The 19,969-nt window shown below is 49.9% G+C and overlaps 1 protein-coding gene across 12 annotated transcripts in view; it reads right to left on the minus strand.

The window, feature by feature from the left end:
- CRACR2A (calcium release activated channel regulator 2A) overlaps positions 1-19,969 on the minus strand; it is a 165,754-nt gene that overhangs the window by 93,878 nt on the left and 51,907 nt on the right. For 9 of the 12 annotated variants that reach the window (XM_082352878.1, XM_082352886.1, XM_082352888.1 and 6 more), the window contains one exon: positions 15,877-16,121. The exons of 1 other annotated variant lie outside the window; for it this stretch is intronic. The gene's annotated coding sequence lies outside the window, so the exon portion shown is untranslated. 2 more of the 12 variants (XM_082352884.1, XM_082352889.1) reach the window with 2 other exon arrangements.

Genomic DNA, 19,969 nt, shown 5'->3' on the forward strand with positions numbered 1-19,969 from the left:
ATAGTCTTTCCCAAGCTCCTACCAGGTTCTAGGGGTATTGAACTGGGCCTTGGGATACAGGGCAGAGCCGAAAAGGTCTCCAGTGCAGGAGAGAGGTTTTACCAAGTTAGTGAATATATACTACAAATCATGGTCATTGCAGTGAAATAAAAGTAAAGGGTATTACGCAAATGATTAGCATCAGAGGAAGCTGCTTGGATCGGGGCGCTTGACCTTCCTCCACATGGAGCAATACATTGTCACTGAGCCGCAAGGTAAGCCAGGCAGACATCCTAATTGGAGGCCAAGATCACAAGAGCACAGTTCTCAGAGGATGCGCATTCTGGATGGACAGGCAGCGCACAAAGCCGGATGAAAACTTAATTACGGGCAGCATGGGGGAACCTCCCTGGCGGTCCAGTGGTTGAGACTTCGCGCTTTCACTGCAGTTGAAGTGGGTTCGATCCCTGGTCAGGGAGCTAAAATCCCATATGCTGTGTGGCACGGCCGAAAAGTAAAAAAAAAAAAAAAAAAAAAAAAAAATGGGGGGGGCGCAGCACGGGCACTCACAGCGATGGAACAGCCCCTGGAACCCTCTCTGGAGCAAAGCAGAATTTACCAACCAGATCACCAGGGATGTCACAAGTCAATTCGGGATTGTCACTGGGAGAAGCCACAGAAAGAAGGGGCACGGCCATACAGAAAACGTGTAGCTGACAATGCAAGATCTAAGTGAGGGTCCAGGCCTTCAGCACTACAGGACACTAGAGATGGGACAGGACGGGAGAGGGCTGACAAGGAAGAAAGTCTTCAGGGTAGGAGGGGACACTTAAAGTGGGCCTCAGAGAGTGAATGGGATCTGGATGTTCCTCAAGGTCAATCCATTCAGCAAGGCCACGAGGACGCCCGGAAGACCCACAGCACAGCCTGTGGGCCCTTTCTCCTCCAGACATTGGTGGCTGGCTTCCCGGCCGCTCCACCACGTCAGAGGGATTTTAAGCGTCTCTCCCGCTCTGCTCTGAAGAGCCAGGCATGCTGCTAGACACCCCAGGCTGAACATCGAGAAGATTTCCGCACAGGGCGAGCTCCAAATGCTGAGAACACCTGGCTAACTAGGTCACCTGCACAGTGGATTCTACTGCGATACATGCATGAGCGAAGTGCCAGACTGCCAGGTGCTGGGACCCACCGGGGGCAGACAACTCAAGTCGTGTTGGTTGCCATTTGACGTTACAGGCGCTGCTGCGGTGATCTGGGCTACGGTGAGTGACCCAGCCACATAGACTCAACCCTAACAGTGGTAATAACCATACAACAACGGCAGCAAGCTTTCGTACGGTGCTTTAGAGTCAACAAAGATGTTTGTCATCTAAGCCTAACAGCTAACATCATATTTGTAACACAGACATGACTCTATGGCATCCAAAGCTCGTGCTGTCTGATTTGTCATAAGAACATGCCAGCAGGTACGGCTTCTGGACAACAGCTGGTGGAGGGCCAAGCCCAGGGTGCTGGACATCTCCCGTCTTCCTCTCCTTGGGACACTGAGTCACCCGTGAGGAAACCTTCATCTCCAAGGCCTGCGAGCAGAGGAAGAGAGTCTTCAGCGGAGGCCGGAGAAGCTGGCTTCATCCGGGATCTCATTCTGCGCTCTCTCTGCGTTAAGAGCATCAGGCTTTGGCTTTAGGAAGCCCTGGGTTCAAGCCCCGGGTCTGTGACTTACTACGTGTGTGACCCTCAGCAAGCTCCTAACTTCTCTGAGCCACTTTCCTCTGTTAAGCATGGATAATATGAGCATCTCTCTCATAAAGGTGTCGTGAAGATAATAAGGTACAGTGCTTAGCCCGGGGCCCGGCCTATGCTTAGTGCTCGTTAAGTACTAGTTGTATTATTACCATTACTATTATTATTATTATTACAGAGAGGAGAGCTCAGTGTCATTTCTTCACCTGAACCCACAGACTAGGACAGCACCCTGGGGCACGGCATATTCCTCTCTCTGGATGAAATCAGCAGCCGGGGGGAGGGGCAGAGCACCCAGGGAGGGGGCCCCCCTTTCCGGGCTGGCAGCACCCTCCTGCGAGCAGCAGGACCTGCAGTGAAGCGCTCCCCTCTGTGTTCACGGCTGGTGGGGATGGCGGACTGTCACCCCCGAGCCCCAGAGCCACACTGTCCGACACAGTCACCACGAGCCACACCAGGCTGTCCAGCACTGGAAACGTGGCCGGTCCAAAACGAGACGCGCTGTAAGAATAACCTAGTTCCCAAAAAAGGAATGTGCGATGTCTAATTAATAACGTTTTAGGTCGACTACATGCTGAAATGATAACCTTGGGGTATATTAGGTTAAAGAAAATGTGAATACAGTTAATTTCGCCTGCTTCCTTTCCTTCTTCTTCAGTGGCAACTAGAATGTGAGAAAGTTCGTGTGCTCACATAGACTTCGGCTGCACAGTCCTGGTCAAGAACACGAGCTCCATGAAGCCGAGGCTCTGTCTCTCTGGTTCACTGCTGCGTCCCCAGCCCCCCGGGACAGGCCCTGAATGCATGAGCACAGGGAGGTGTGAGGCCTGGAGGAGAGCTTTCAGAGCTGGAGGTCAGCTTGAGGAGGCAGGGGCAGTTTGGGAGTCGTACACAGGAGTACACTGAGTCTGGGAAAAATATTAAGAACGTATCCCCAAACGGCAAGAGTCAAATCAAGTGCATCCCAAACCTAAGTTCTTTCTACTAAATCCCTTTACCGCCCACAGCAACGCGGAGTAGAGAAAGAAAACTAGATTTCGGATTTTCTTACAAAGCACATTGCCCTCCATCGCCAACAATGTCCTAGCTTTGGGCCTCGGGCTCCTGAGCTCCCCTTTTGCAGCTTGTAAACCACCAGGGCCCCTCAGTTTCATGTCTCATCCTGTCATATAGAGAGGCTGAGCCCTAAATATTTCCACGCTCTCCTCTCCATGCTTTGGCCCCCAAAGAGCCTCTCTGGCTGAGATGCCTTCACATCACCCATATCCATAAAGTGTTAGCTTAAGGTTCCCTTTCATTTTACTTGGGTTTCAATACTTTTCATCAGAAGCCAAAACCTTGCAGACTTTTTCCTTGATCTTGTCATTAAATTCCCTCAGAGGTATTTGATTCTAGAAATAGCCTCTGCTCTGCCACATCTCCTTGAAAGAAAAAAGACATCTAAATAACAAGCATCCTGCCATATTCACATACAAATCTCAGAAGGCAAATGGGTCTGTCGCCCTTGTATCTGCTCTTCCTGTTCGGTTGCCACATTTTATTCCCAAAAAAGGAAGGTGGTCAATATACCTCCAGCCGCCCATGTTCTCCACGTACGCCTTGAAGGGATCCTGATGTCCTGTGAACATTTTCTGCTGCCTTTGTCCCCGTGAAACCCTCCAATGTGCTCTGCTCTGCTCTGCTTTCCCCTCTGGTCCCCTCCTGACTTGATGCCACCCACCTCCCTCAAAACCGAGCTTCTTGGAAGCATCTGTCATTTCCACTTCCAACCCCAGCTCAAGAGTCTCTTGAGTTTTATCTGAGCAAAGGTATTTTAGAGCCAAAACTGATTTCTCAGAGAAGAAAAATCTCACTCTCACCTTCCCGGGTGACACGCCAACACTATTTTTGATCAGAAAGAATAAAGAAAGATTGGCCAGAATCAACTGTGTCATTCTAATGCAAGAAAAGGACCTCCATCAAAAAGCTGCTTTCAACTCAACCCGATTTGGGATGCAGACCGCACATAATCACCCACCCATGTTTCAGCCGCTGAATCATTATGGATTTTCATCCCCTTCCCCAGCCACCCAGCAGAGCACCTGACGGGCCAGCAGTGGCTGGTGCTTGAGGAACGCACGTGAGTTTTAACCAACCAGCAAAGCCCAGGACAGCACATCTGCCTCCTCAGAATAATCATGCGCTGCATCCCAAGGCCAAATGGATCCACCTGGCAGTTCTCATGCGTGGGCTAACATTTACAGAGGCCCTTAGTGCAAGGCGCTGGGTTAGGGGACAGGGATAAAAAGTGAGTGACACGTCATCTGGGCCCGCAGAAAACTCACCATCAAATGCAGACAGATGCACGTGACAACCTAAAATGTGAGGTAGAACGGGGCAAGGTAATAAGTGTGTGTGCGTGTGTGTGTGTGTGAGTGTGTACTGAAAAAAAAAAGATGGGAAGGAAATATACCCCAATGTTAGTAGTGATTATCTCTGTTTATTGGGTTTATGGGTGATTTTTTTCTCTTCGTTACTGTTTGCTACATTCTCAGATCTTTCTTCTTAGGATAAACATAAATGTGATTTGGTGAGAAGTGAAGACTTTGCAGAGGATGGGGTACATACATGGGCCCTGCAGGATAGGGAGAATTGGGCAGGGAGGAAACGAGGGGAGGAGATTCCAGGCAAAGGGGGCAGCATGAAATGGCCCACCAGGCTGCAGCAGGGGGAGGCCGATTTGGGGTAACGCGAGCAAGAAGACTATGCCTGGGCACTCACGTCGAGAGAGGCAGGACTGGGGGCCTGGGAGCCTGGGAGGCCAGGCCAAACGGACTCAGTTGTTTATTCTGTGCTCCTCTCGCCCTTGGTGTTTGCTGTTAATACATCACTCATCACACTGCGTTACACTTGGTTCTATTCAAATCTATCCCCCACTAAATTTTTAGCTCCTGGAGGTCAGGGATCCTGGCTCACTCGTTCTGTAACCATAGCATTAGCACAATGACTAGCACAGAACAGGAGTCCACAGAAGCTTCTTGGATGAGTTGAATGCTAAGGGGGGTTATTTTTTATTTCGTCGGTGATAAGCACTTATCATGGGTTCCAGAAACTTACGCACTTGAGGCAGCTAATACATGCCAGGCGCTGTGCTGGGTGCAAGGACATTGTCCTAACTGATCCCACTTACAGCCCTGTGTGATCTCGACCGCCCTCGTTTACACACGAGGCTCAGAAAGGTCAAGTCACCTGCCTGAGGTCATACAGCCAAGGGTAAGAGAACCAGGACAGTTTGAAGACAGTGTGGAGGACGGAGTCAAACAGAAATCTCATACAAACAAGGAGACTAGAGCAGGGAGGGGCTCTGGTGACCTGGGCTGGCCCAGCTGCTCAGAGTGGGGAGGGGAGGGGAGGAAAAGGCTGGAGGGCAGCCTGAAGGCAGTGCCGACACCTGGGCATGGACCGCGCCTCGGCTGCTTCCCAAGCGGGCTCGTTATTTCTGCTGTCAACTCAGGGACAGACAGCTCCACAGGGGCTCACCCATCCCTTGGAAGAGCTCCCGCCTCTCAGAAACAGGGCCTGTGGAAAGAGCCCCTTGCCAGCCCGGGCTGCAGGCACCCCTGCCACTCCCCCATCCGCCGCAGGGCTTTACGACTTCCTGGACCTCGACACTGTCCCGGCAATGTCCATCAAACTGGCCCCGACCACAGCAGACATGAACTCCCCCGGCCGAGATGGAGGCAGAATTGGGAGCCAGAAGTGGCTTCCCATCCATCTCGATCACTGACTAAAGAGGTCAACTTTACCGACTTCCTCCCCACCCCCCCTACCCCCCCCACCCCCGTCCCCCATCAGTTTCCTCATCTGTAAATGAGGAGGGTCCATTTGTAAATAGGGCAGATCTTAAAGGGGCAGATGCCCTTTAAGACCCTCAGACTAGGTTTACTGTTGTAGGTTCTCAGGGACCTCGACCCCTCTCTAGCGTGTATGCCCATCGTAACAATGTGTAGCATCAGTTAACCTCTCCCTCTCCTGCCGGACCTGAGCTCCCCGAGGGCAGCTTGGCCCGTTCCCAGAAGCATCCTCAGCCCTGTCCTGAGGGCCCAGCCCGAGGCCGCACCCCGTGTCTGCCCACTGAATGGACCGGTGGCTGGTCTTGGGGCCGCCCCTTCTCCGGGTTGTCCCCGCGTGTGGGAAGGCAGCCAGCCCTAGACGTCCCGTCCCAGCAGGGATTCTCCGGGAGGCATGACTCCCTGGGGTCCGGTTTCTCCCCACAGTGCAGGGGGCCAGTTAGTGTCAGATCGGTGGGTGTCCTCCACCCACCCCGGGAAAATCCCTCCGGTTCTCTTGCAAATAGGACGACATCGGAGGTGGAGGTTTGGAAACAGTTTGTGTGTCCGCGTTCAGAATGCTCTGCTGCTTGACTGGAGACATCTTCACTGGTGCCCTCTCTCAGGATCACAGTGACAGCAAGGCTCGGGAGGGGGCGGCTCAGCGCCCGGGAGGCTTAGCGGCGGCGGTGGTCCTCCGTCCCTGACCTCAGCATCACGCTCACTTGAAGATGCCCTTCTTTTTCACAACCCATAACGGGCAGGGCTTCCTGGAAGCGGGAGGACGCCCAGAATGACCTCTACCAGAGCGTCCTATCCAGGGGACCCCAACATTGCTCCCCGAGGTCAGCAGCTGCCTTCCGACCTGCACCCAGCATTCTGCAGCCTCGCCCTTGACGTTAAAACAGAAGCCACTGACCTCACAGTGTCAAAGCGGGGTGTCCATGGAGGAAGTGACCTGCTTTCTTTAAAGACATTCATCGCCACAAAATGACATGACGGTGTTCCTGTGCCCTTCCTTCATACCTGGGACACCAGGTGACGTTGAATCCCCAACACGGCGGATGGATGGCTGCTCCCGTTTCTGCTTCTCTCTGCAGTCCACCCAGGCCCCCCTGCCCACCCCCAGTTCAGGGCACCGTAGTCCCTAGACAGCTCCTGCCAGGCAGCATTTAATCGCTCCTCCACCCCTAAGGCCATCATTCTTAGGGTGACCTCTCTGCTCCCGTGCTACTGGTCCTTTCTGAGTCTGCTATTCAAAACAATGCCTGGGAAATGCACACATGCGACCCGGTCACGTGATTAGTGAGTGCCAGGACAAACACTCTCAGCTCCCGCTGGGCTGGCCAAAGAGTCAGGGAGGACTCTGGTTTCCCAGGCTCCATAAAGAACGTTTCCCCTGCTTCTGTTGGCAGAAAGTAGGGTTTGGGTCTGGGTTTCGACACAGTGCCCATGAGATGCCTCCAAAAGATAACTGGCTGGTTATTAACAAAGTACAGTTGGCATTGTGCATGCTTGGAAGCTGGCTGCTCTCATTCCAGTGCGGTGGGCTGAGGACGGTCCCTCTGGGGTTCATCAGAAGTGATGGAGCTTTATTTAGGGGTCTGCAGAAGGGATCAACTTCTAAGGCGTCGGCAGATCCACCCACTGATGTGGGTGAAGTCACCCAGAGCTCCCGGGCTGGGAAACAAATGCTTCACTCAAGCTCACGAAGCCGCCATGGAAAGAGGTCCCCCCGACCCCCAAAGCAGGGAGGGGCGGAGAGCAGAAGGGACCCAGTGTTGAGCCGTGCAACCTCAGGCCAGGCAGGCAGGCCTCCAAACTTCCAAGCCACACTGCTCCCTCCTCAGCGTCCCTCGGTAGCCCCCATGCTTGTGGAAGGAAGTTCAAACTCACTTCCCGGGTTCCTGGGCCTTTTGTGCTCTAAGGAGGTGTGGCAAAGGCAATTCCCTGAAATATGCCAGGAGAGATGGAGAGGAAAGGCATCATCAACTTCTGGGGTGCTCTTGGGGGGCTCTGTACAGGAGTTCCCACTCGTCTTAGGAACAGCCCTCTGTGGTAGCCACTCTGCCTCTATTCTACCTCTAGCCGTGCCTTCTCAATTTCATTCATTTTGCTTCCATTTCTGAAAAACTCCTTTACTCCCTCCATCTCACCAAATTTTTTTAAAATGGTTCTTTTTTTAAAATTTATTTATTTTATTTATTTTAATTTTGTCTGCGTTGGGTCTTCGTTGCAGTGTGCGGGCTTCTCATTGCGGTGGCTTCTCTTGTTGCGGAGCACGGGCTCTAGGCACACGGGCTTCAGTAGTTGTAGCGTGTGGGCTCAGTAGTTGTGGCTTGCAGGCTCAGTAGTTGTGGCACATGGGCTTAGCTGCTCCGCAGCATGTGGGATCTTCCTGGACCAGGGATTGAACCCATGTCCCCTGCATTGGCAGGAGGATTCTTAACCACTGTGCCACCAGGGAAGCCCCATCTCACCAAATTTTATCCACCCTATAGGCAGAGCATTCGTTTCCTGGGGCTGCCGAAACAAATGATCAAAAACTGGGTATCATATATACACTACCAAATGTAAAATAGATAGCTAGTGGGAAGCAGCCGCATAGCACAGGGAGATCAGCTCAGTGCTTTGTGACCACCTAGAGGGGTGGGATAGGGAGGGTGGGAGGGAGACGCAAGAAGGAGGGGATATGGGGATATATGTATACGTATAGCTGATTCACTTTGTTATAAAGCAGCAACTAACACACCATTGTAAAGCAATTATACTCCAATAAAGATGTTAAAAAAGCAAAAAAATACCCAACTAGGTATCTTAAAACAACAGAAATGTATTCTCTCATAGTTCTAGAAGCCGGAAGTCCTAAATTAAGGTGTCCACAGGGCCGTGCTCCCTCCGAAGGCTCTAGGGAGAGTCCTTTCCTTACTTCTTCTGGCTTCTGGCGCCTCCCGGTGTCCCTTGGCTTGTGGTTCCATCACTAGAGGCTCTGCCTCTGTCTTCACACGGCCTTGTCCTCTTTGGGTCTCTCCTCCGTGTGCCTCTTATAAGGACACCTGTCATTGAATTTAGGGCCCACCTGGATAATCGGGATGGTCTCACCCGGAGATCTGTAGCTGAATGACATCTGCAAAAACCTTTTTCTGATAGGCTCACTTTCATAGGTTCTGGTAGTTGGGACAACCAGAACCTCTCAGTACATTAGAATCATCTGGGGACAGTTTTAGACTCCAGATGCCTGGGCCTCACTCCAGAGATTCAGTTTCACATGATCCTGAGTGCGGTCAAAGTGTGAGGAGCGGGGTCGGGGAGGGGAGCAAGGTTTTATTGTTTGGTTTCTTAGAGTTTCCCAGGCTCGAGGGCTCACAGCCTCTCATCCAAGCAGACATCATGGGTGACACCAACTTTCACTGATAGCATGATTTTCAGTTTACTCACAAATCACACTGCCTGTCATCTATTGTTTTTTCAATGTTGCACAAAGAAGGTCAGAGACCTCAGAGATCATTTCGTCTAATGGTGCCCCGCCCTCTCCAATCAACACCCCATTTTTATAACAAATATTTGGAAACGCCCCCTTCGCCACCAGAAATGAAACTCCTAGATAAATCAGTTGACCCATATGCATCATTGAGCTCTAACTGGAATCTGAAGGAGAAAAAGGAATACCATTTATAACAAAATAATAACTTTTTCAGTAAGGAAGTACTAATGCGTGACTGCTCTGGAACCCAGAATGAGGCAGACAATGCTTATACCTACTCGTGATGGGTAAGGTTAGGCTAAACAATCCATATAAGGAGCACAAGGAAATAAAAGAGCAGAGGACAACACAATAAAACACGTTAGGATGAGAAATAACAAACCCGTTTACCTGTCTGCATCTGGTAACAGGAAGGAAATCACCTCACCGCGAAATTAAATTACAAGTGTGGAAATAGAGAAAACAAAGAAGTAAATTATTCTTGTGAATGAGCTAAGCCTTATATACAAGTATGATGTAATATACTTTAGCATGCTGAGACATGGAACAAAGTATCATGGAAAACAAGTCTCTAACCTGGAAACTCCACCCATGGAGGGGGGTAGGCACACATATTCAGTCTTTTTTTTTTTTTTTTTTTTGAATTTTTGTATTTTATTTTATTTATTTTTTTATACAGCAGGTTCTTATTAGTTATCCATTTTATACATATTAGTGTATATATGTCAATCCCAATATTCAGTCTTTAGCATTAAAAAAGCCTTGGAGGGCTTCCCTGGTGGCGCAGTGGTTGAGAATCTGCCTGCCAATGCAGGGGACACGGGTTCAAGCCCTGGTCTGGGAAGATCCCACGTGCCGCGGAGCAACTAGGCCCGTGAGCCACAACTACTGAGCCTGCGCGTCTGGAGCCTGTGGTCCGCAACAAGAGAGGCCGCGATAGTGAGAGGCCCGCGCACCGCGATGAGGAGTGGCCCCCGCTTGCCGCAACTAGAGAAAGCCCTCACACAGAAACAAAGACCCAACACAGCCATAAATAAATAAATTAATTAATTAAAAAAAAAAAAAGCCTTGGAAACATTATCCTTTTCCTTTAGGGAGAGGGGAGAGGAAGATGGATTGGAAAAAGTTGTTTGGTAGATCTCTAATGAGAACATCAGAGTCAGAGTGAAACACACAGGCAACCCCAAAGGAAATCATTGTAATATGTAAATTTTGCAAGAGGTTTCTTATCATTGAACTCCATATATATGTATATAGATAGATTAGATTATACATATACATACAGTAGAATATAAACTATTTCAAAAACAGCTTCTATAAAGAAGTTCACCGCGATGGTGGCATCTCAGGTGCCTGCTAATTTAATAATGTGCTGCCCCATGTCCACGTCTGTTAGATGGAGTCTCGAATCTCCTGTTACAAAGGTTTCCTTGCCTTTGCAGTAACTACACGTTGCACTGAAACCCTTTTCAGTTAAATGTATGTTTGGAAATGCTCTAAACTAGACAGAACGCGTGGAGTGGGGAAATTATCGAATCACCTCAGGACTCTGCCTTTATTCCATTTAGGCTTCTCTTCTCGTCCCAAAACAACCAGCTCCTAAATCACTGGGCTTTGGGCATAACTTCTTTGAAAATGTTTCACACTACTATGTCAAAGGTATTAACTGATTTCTCTTTGTGTTGGATTGAGTTTGGCAGGGCAGGTGATGATTCTTCACTGATGGGGTTGATTTGCACATGGAACCACAACGAGCATCCCTAACCTGCACCCAGTCAATGCCAAGGACATCTCTTAGTCACACGGCAGCTCAAAGCCACCCCACAGATTTCCAGAATGCCCTGTGGGGCTTCAACACTCAAAGCACTGTGGTCCTTGGACCAGCAGTAGCACCTGGGAGTCTGCTGGAAATGCAGGATCTTCAGCCTTGGACTAGACTTACTGCATCAGAATGTTCCTTTTAGAAGGAGACCCCCAGGTGATTCATCCACTCACGGAACACAGCGAGGCACTACTCCACCGACCCCATTAGGAATCCTCACCAGTTCAACCTCATTCATTTCTCCAATGAGGAAACAGGCCCAAGAGGGCAGGTCAGCTGTACATTTTGCTCCTCTTTTTATTTTTTCTAATTGAAGTATACTTGATTTACAATATTGTGATAGTTTCAGGTGTATAGCAAAGGGATTCAGTTATACATATACATATATATGCATATATCTATGTTCTTTTTTCTTCGATTCTTTTCCATTACAAGGTATTGAATATAGTTCCCTGGGCTCTACAGTAAATCCTTGTTATTTATCTCCTCTCCTTGTCACTAAGTTCCTTGAGGACAAGAAGGACACAGGATTCTTCTCTTGAATGCCCACCCAGCTGCCAGCACAGAGAAGCCCACACAGCTGTGGGCCTAGAAGTGCCTGTTGTCTGTATTCCCTCCAGACTCCAAATTCTCCTTTGTACCCAGAAAGCAGCTCGCTCCCTTTGCTCGTCCACAGAAGCACAGGCCACATGCCCCCAGCCCTCACGGTCACTGGGGCACATCTACCACCTTGGTCTTGTCAGTTTCACCACCAGCCCCAGCTGCACGGAGGACCACAGGGTTTGACGAGGCACCGGCTCCCTCCCCCTCCCCCTGCCTGTAGGCCCTTGTGGTTAGCGTCACACTCGAGAAAGAATAAATAGAAAGCAACCCCCCACCCCATTGTTCTAAGATAACCACAGAGATGACAGATGCTGCAAACTTGGGCAAGATGAAAGATAAACAGTGACTATAAAAAACCAAGAAAGGCGTGTCCCAGTGACGAGAAGCCCCGGCCTGCAGATCCTTCTGCTGGGGTGTGATTTCAAAAGTCCAATACAGCGGCCTGTGAACTGTGCCCTCCTGGCCCCATCCCCGCCCCCAGGCTGGCCAGGCTGGTCCTTCACTGGGGAAGAGAGTGAGTGCCTCACAGGGAGGTAAGTCCAGCTCACCTGCTCAACAAATGACCAGGAACGAGAAAAGCTGAGCTGGAGGACAGCGAGGGGAAAGGAGGCTTCCTTCCGGCCGCCTCTCGACCCCGGCCGAGGCCGTCTCAAGGAGCCCACGGCCTCGGGAGAGTAGGACCATCAGCCTCCCCCCAGGCTGCAGGCAGAAGGATGGCTCAACACCTTAACTCACAGCCTGCGCTTCCGGGCCCCGCTTCCTTCCTTCATCAGGCAACGGTGGACCCAAGACAGGAAACCACCCACCTCCTTACTCCACGGTGAATTTGTTTCTCTTGTCAAGAAATTCAGGACCCAGCCTGACACATCCGGGTACCAGGTGGCACTGCAGCTTTCGGTCCACATGTCCTCACTCGGCCCCTCCGACCAGGATGTGGCTCTTCCGTCTCATCTCTCACGCCTGGCACAGGGCCTGGCATGCAGAAGGCGCTCCATAGATGTTTGGGCATAAAAGACCCTCAGGGGCAATGAAGCCAATTCCTCTCTATACAGTGTGACAGACCGCAAAGGATGAGCCATCGCCTTTGTCAGGAGAACAAGATGGCATCCTCTTTATGTGCCTTCTTTGGGGCGCGTCGCCATCTCACCCATTTTCAGAGATGTTCTCTTTGTCGTGACCGTCCTCACCATGCCACCACTGACAGCAGTCACAAAGGTGAGAGGTGTAACCATAAACCACACCTCTTTTTTAAGACTCTGGAGGCAGCATAATATACCGGCTAAAACAACAGGTTCTAGAGCCTGAAATTCTTGGGTCAGATCCTAGGTCTGCCATGTACAAGTTATGAACCTTGGCAGAGCGACTTCACTCCGTTACTGTTTTCTTGTCTCTAAAACAGGAATAGGGATACCTTGTCCTCGTGGGGTTCTGGTGCGATGACATATGTCATCGAACAGTACTCCTGACTGTCTTGTTCGTTTTTACTGCTGGGCTCTGAGCAGCTAAAGTTCTCCAAGCAGAGCAAAAGTGACCAGCGAGCAGAGTTCCTTCCCTCCTACTCTGAGATGAGAAGAAGGCAGGGGCCTAGCAAGGCAAGGATGCGCTCAAGCGCTCAGACGATAACACACAGGGGCCGACCCATCAGGTGCAAGTGAAGCAGAATCACATCCACGTAGACGTCTGCCCTTCCCTTTCTTCTGGAAAAAGACAGCCTCCCTGGCTTTCATTTTCCACTTTGAAGAGACATAAGGACGAGAGCAATTTCCCTTCCTTCTTAATCTACTATGAGAAAAGCAGCACCCTCATGTGCTCAGTGAGAGTCAACGCTCAGCCTTAGTGGAAGAGACAGAGAGGGGGTGGAGAAAACGTTGGATGTGGGCAGCAGGCTGGTCTCCAGTTAGGGACCCTTAGAGACAGCTGCCACTCGATCCAACCAGCTGTCAACAGTCATTAGAACCCAGTGTTTCCAGCCCTTTTGATCATTCAAAGATATTTCCGAATTTTAAAATGTTGTACGTGTTCAGGTACAGGACGAAATACAGTTTTATTCACTGCAACGTTACTTGTAATAAACACCAAACAGCTATAAACAGCTTGTGTCCATCAGCAGGGATTGGTTGAATAAATGACGGTGCATCCATACAACAGAACACTCACAACCATACAACATCTATGGGATGCAGCGGTTCTTAGAGGGACGTTCATAGCGATACATATAACGGAATACTACACCCCTGTGAAAAAGAAGGAGAAAGCTCTTGGTTCACTGATAGGGAAAGATCCCCAAGATCAATGAAGCGAAAAAAGTGAGGCAAAACAGCGTGTATAGTATGTATACTATAATTATGTAAGAAAGAATGGGATGGAGGGAGAATGTATACTTGTACTGCTTCTTCTTTGCAATAAGAAACTCTAGAAGGATGTATAAGAAACAAATAAAAATGGTTACTGGGAAGGGGGCAGGACGGGCAGATGGAGGCTGGTATAAGAGGTCACTAGATATCTTTCTATAATGATTTCATTTTTGAGCTATGTGAATATAGCACTTACTCCAAAAATAATATAAAAACAATGTGAACACCAGCCACTGTGAACAACACACATCTACAGGCTACACATGGCCTGTTGGCCTCAGCTTTACAACCTCTGCACTAAGGGGTCCCGAACGGGAGGCAGAAAGTTGGCAGCAAGGGGTCCAAGTTGTATTGGGTCTGAAGACCAGCAGGCTGTTCAAATCTGGCATCTGGAACCCCCTCTGGGTTGCCTGGCAATGAGCTGGTTGGGCCCAGGAGCTCCTGTTCTCCCAGGAGAAGGGGGTGCCACTCTCCACCCCCTTCGGAGCTTGGGTTTCTCCACCTTCCTCCCAGTTAAGGCTGACCGGAACCCAGATGGTCTGTTTGCTCCCTTCCTTTGAGGCCTCTCCCTGACTTGTCCTATAAAAAAGGTGCAGTGATAGGAGCGTGGCGTCCCTCCACTGGCCAGAGCGTCATGTGTGTTCCACTGGGCCCAGCCACGTTCCCTGGAGGACGCCGAGAGAACAGAGGACACGGCCCGCTGATTCATCTCCCTGTTCCTTCCACCCCCACCAAGGGACACAGTAACTATTCACCCCTGGCCCCGTGTACGTCCTCGTCTTGTCACTGAAAAGAGCTCACTTAGTGTTCCAGGTTGAATTACGATCTCCAAGAAAAGGCACAGTGAAGTCCTAAATCCCAAGACCTCAGAAGGTACCCCAATATGACCGGTGTCCTCAGAAGAAGACAGTCGCATGAAGACAGAGACACACAGGGATAAACCGTGTGACAACGCTGGCAGAGCGTGGATTACGCGGCTGCAAGCCGAGAAACGCTAAAGATTGCCAACCAACTGCCAGAACAAGGAGGAGGCCAGGAAGGATTTCCCCTGCAGGTCGGAGAGGGAGCAGGGCCCTGCCGACACCTTGACTTTGGACTTCCATCCTCCAGAACCGTGAGACAACACATTTCTGTTGTTTTAAATCACCCAGTGTGCGGCACTCATTAGGGCAGCCCTAAGGAATGAATACACTCAGGCCAGCTCTAGTGGCAAAGGCATCTGACATTCTCCCACCTCACTAGGTGCTCAGGAGATGCTGATGGCGACTCTGCCCAATGAACGAAAATTCTAGGCCCCGACTGATCACGTTTTATCGCACAGGTATACAGCGAACAATCAAACAGTACGCAATTACTGAGTACTGACCTCGTGAAGAATATAAGAGAAGTAGAGTATTCTGTGACTGCCCTCAAGGAGTCGACAATCTGAAGATTTAAGACAGACACATAAAACGTAACAACACACATCACAGTGGCCAAATAGGCGTGACTTCACCCCCCAGCGGACGCTACATCAGTCACCCGTAACTAAACCCCACTGTGCTGCCATCTGGACTCCATCTTCTACTGTATTGAATTTTGGCTGAAGAACTGGGGAAACTAGAATGTCAGGCTAGCAGACAACTTCTAGAAGCTGTCACCCCTGCTCCTGGCCTGGAACTCAAACTTCTCGCCCACCCACCGCGGAGGCCCACTGCTGTCCGTGACGTTCCTCTGCCACCCTTGATCGAAGGCTCTCACGTTGGTTTCTCACCCACTTGCTTTTTCTGTTCAGAGAGGCAGGCCCTGGAAGGACAGTCAGCCTTTCCTGCAGCCCTCCACAAACCCGGCACGCAGAAAACACAAGCGCCACGTGGTCTGGGAGTCCACTTTGGTAAGCTGACCAACAGTTTTTAAGAGGGGCTACGGAAGATGAGAGATACTGTCTCCTGCGGCATCATTCCGAACCTCTGCTCGTTCGGCCCAGCCTTCCTGCAGGCGGCTGCTCCCACCATACCTGCCTCTAGGAGCCTCTGATTCTCACCATGAGAAGCCTCGTGTCCAGCTACACACCCGGGGTGGGCAGGGGTCCGGGCAGCTCACCTTGACTGGTCTCTCCTGCGGTTTCTTCTGGATCCCGGTCTCCGGGGTCCTGCTGCACCGGGGCTCGTCCTGCAGCTCTCTCTGTAGTAAGAGCCGTGGCCGTGCTGAGTGCCAGGTAGAGCCCCAGGCCGGGCTGACGAAGCGAGGTGGCAAGTCGCCGCTGCCCCACCCTTGACAAGCAGCCCAGTGGCCCGACAGTGGCTCCAGGCCAGTCTCCTGAAGGGCAGCTGTGGTCAGGGCGGGACCTGCCGGCGGAACACACAGAGGGAAGGTGTCTTCAGTTTGGCTTCAAGTAACTCATTATAGATCTCAGGATAGAGAACACCCTGAAAGTCTCTTAATTTTCCTCCTGGGACTCCTGAAATCAACTGCCAGCTGTGGTCTGGGTCAGGTTTTGCAGCAGACCCTGGTTGCCTGCCTAATATCACTCATTTTTCCCTTCCTCCTTTCCAAAAAGATGCCATTTTTGTTCATCACTCAGGGTAATAGGCGACCTTCTGCTCAGCTCAGGGCCCCATCCAGTCAGAGCAAGTGCAGGCCCTTGCCGGAGGGGGGCGGGGGTGGGCTTCTGACCCGCCTCTGCTCACTGAGACAGGAGAGGGGCTTCGTGGGAGGGACCCTGGAAACGTTTTCCTGGCCCCTAAGGGAGATGCAGGCCCACCTTCCTCTGGTATCAGGGAAGTGGCAGGGTTAAGCTTTGTTCTCTGGGATGAGATCTCTGGCTTTAATGCTGACCTGGGACTCCATCCACACAGCCGTGAGAAATCACTGAAGCCACACCTAAAGGCTGCAAGAGACAGGATCTGACTTGCATGTTTAAAAGGTGACTTGGGCTCCTTGTGGGAATGAATTTAGGAGGGGGAAGAGGGGGAGTGGATACACTGAGACCCGTTAGGGGAATATTACAGTCCAGACAAATGCTGGTGTATCCTGACCAGGGCAGAGGCAGATGAGTAGGTACAGGTGAATGGATGCTAGGCTATTTAGAAGTGGGATCAAGAGGATGGAGGGGTTCGATGCGGCAAAGGCGGAGGAGAGGTGGAGGCTGCCTCGGACTCCGTGGTCCTCTCTACATCCATCCTGGGAACTCTCAGAGATAAAACGACTCCTGAAAATCTCCTCCTCTTGTTTGGTCCATGCTCCTTCTGGCATCACGTCCTCGGTGGGTGGGTGCTGAACAGAACAAACCTCCGCTGGGTGAGCCGCGCCGTGACTGCTACTCACTGAGGTACCTCACGAGCTGCTCGGGGCGCTCACAGAAGCCTTCAGTACAGGGTGGGCTTCTAGGTCCAGAAGGCCGACCTCCATTGCACTGCTTTTCCCTCTCCTAGTTTTGTCAATACTAAATAAATATGCTGGACTTCTATTTCCTGCGTTACGGCAGGCTAAGTACTTAGACGGAACCTCCCACTGAAAATCTTGTATAAATGATAAAAAACAATATTTCTAAAAGCACTGATAAGCTGGCAAGAAAGGAAGGAACTCACTGGCCAGGCATGTCTTCAGATAATGGGATATTCAGGTTCTGACTATAATAATGACTATAATGTAATTAAAGAAATTAAAGACGTGCTGGTAAATATGAACAGGGAACAACAACAACAACAAAAATGAGAAATAATCAAGAAGACTTGAAGAAAAATGGACCCAAGAGAATTTTTAGAAATAAAAATTAAATAACTGGAATCACAGTGGACAGACTTAATAGCATAGTAGATACAGCCTGAGAAAGAAGCAGTGAACTAGAAGCTAGGTCAAAATAAATTAACCAAATGCAGCCCAGAAAGACAGAGACTCAGAAAAATATGGGAGCTTAAGAGACATGAAAAATAGAGGCTAACATATTCTTAAAAGCAACCAAAGAGAAAGAGTTCCCTTTCAATGGTTACAACGTAGAATACCTTCCACACGCTAAACCAAAGTAACTGTCATCTGAGAATTCTAGCCTTAAAGAAAATGTCCTTTAAGAATAAGAGAAATGAAGACATTCTCCAATAAATAAAACTCTAGTTTGTCACAAACAGACCCTCATTAAATGACATTTTTTAAAGGGGTATTTCAGATGGGAGGAAAGATTCTAGATGGGAGATCTGAGATTAAAGAAGGAATGAAAAACAAAGAAAATGAAAATAGAGTTTCTCAGTCTGTTGTTGAGGAAATAACATCAGTTGGGAGTCAGCCATATTTATCTCCCATCTTGCTGTCATTTCTTACTACCTGGGAAGTTTGAATCAAGTTACTCTCTCAGGATCTTGATAGCCTCATTTTAAAAATACATAAGCAAGGTCTCTGTGAGGAATAAATGAGCCACCACATATAAATGCTCAGAACATAGATTCTGCATTTAGAAGGTGTGAAATAAATGTTCACTTCTGATCTTTTCAAAAATTAATAAACAAGCAAGTAAATAAGACATTGTTAGCAAGAAAGAATCCCTCCCTCTGCTTCAAGTGTGAGATAGAATTCTAGCACTTTTCCACGTCGTAAAAGCCTGCATTGCAGAGCTGATGCTTTAGAGGTTTTCTTTTCATCTTTTCAGTAGCAAGCCTAAGATCTTTCAGACAAAATATTTATGATTTCTTTATTTTATAAATACTGCATGTGAACACACAAGCCCCAGGGATAGACCCTGGATTCCAGCTTAACTCACAATTTTAAAATAAATTTGTGTTCACAGTTTCATGAGATCATAAAATACGTGCTGGCCCATCCATGGGGGCAAAATGCTCTGTCCTGCCCACCCCTTCCCAGGGCTCTTCCGCCAACTAGGAGGTAGCAGCACACAAAGGATCCCTCTGTGCAGTTTCTGCATCCTGCCCCCCGGCCCCCGTGCTGACAGATACCCTCCCCAACTCCACCCCTAACTTCACTCTCCTTTTCATTTAGGGCAAGGAAGCCAAGCTAAGGAAAGCGACCTTAGTCTCCTTTAGATTCTCTGCCTAATTTTCATATGGCACCAATTTGGTGGTGGGGGGCAGGGAGGGGAGACGGGGATGGAGAAGGGACAGATACACTCAGAACCACTCTTTCCCTGATGATGTCAAGGAAACAAATAGCACCAGTTAGGAGGTCCTAGGACCCGGGCTGACATCCTTACTCTGCCCTTTGTCACCTATGTGTCCCCAGGCAAGCCAGTTAACCTCTCTGACTTTATTTTCCTCACCTGTAAATTGGAGTCAACAATTATTCCATATTTGTAGAGCATTTTACAATTTCCCAACTGTTTCCTCAGTCATAATTTCATTTACTATGCACCGTCAGGTATATAATACCCAGCATAATGCTCACCTCACTGCTGTCAAGATTTAAAAGCAGAGCGTGGACGGCTGTGTACACGGCAAAGAGCTCCATCCGCATGAAGGATCATCACCAGCGTCACATGATTGACCCTCTTAAGAGCGGGGGCTCTGCTGTCCAAGTGCCCATGCTTGGATTGATTCTACGCTGACCGGCTGTGTGACCTTGAGCGAGTTGCTTAGCTTCTCAGTTCCTCCCTTCTAAGTGAAGGATGGTAAGATTAGCCCCATCTCGCAGCTCAGGGCTCCGTACACGGGAGGCTCTCCGGGAACGAGAACCGACTGTAGCGACACCAAGTTAAGCCCACGGGTGTCTGACCACACACATCCGCACTCCCTGACTCCCAGCATCCTCCTTCCTTTCTTATCCGTGGTTACATCCACTCTCCCCACGCCTGGGCAAATATTTGCAAAGGGAGGGCAGAAGCTCTGAACAACAGGACACACTGTGGATGGTTTCTTGAAGACGACCAGCCTTCAGATTCTCACTAGCTTTGTGGGTGTCTCCAGGCTGCTCTGGAAGGAAGCAGAGCCCAGGCTCCCTGAGGTCCCCGGCAGCCCGACTCTTCCCACTGCCAGCTGAGGGTCTTGCTTCGGCGGGCCAGAGAGTTCTGGAATATAGGTCGCCGGCTAAGCCTCAGTGCCCTAACTGGACTGTGCGGCCACCCTATTAAAAGGCACCCAGGCCTGAGCCGACACCACGTGGACCTGTTAGATGACCTACGAAGCAAATGGTTAATTAAGCCCAACTTGATGAATGGATGGAAACCACTGGGTTGCAAAAAAATATAAGCAGC

Source organism: Balaenoptera borealis (assembly GCF_965194805.1).
Source record: "Balaenoptera borealis genome assembly, chromosome: 13".
In the NCBI taxonomy this organism is placed as follows: Eukaryota; Metazoa; Chordata; class Mammalia; order Artiodactyla; family Balaenopteridae; genus Balaenoptera; species Balaenoptera borealis.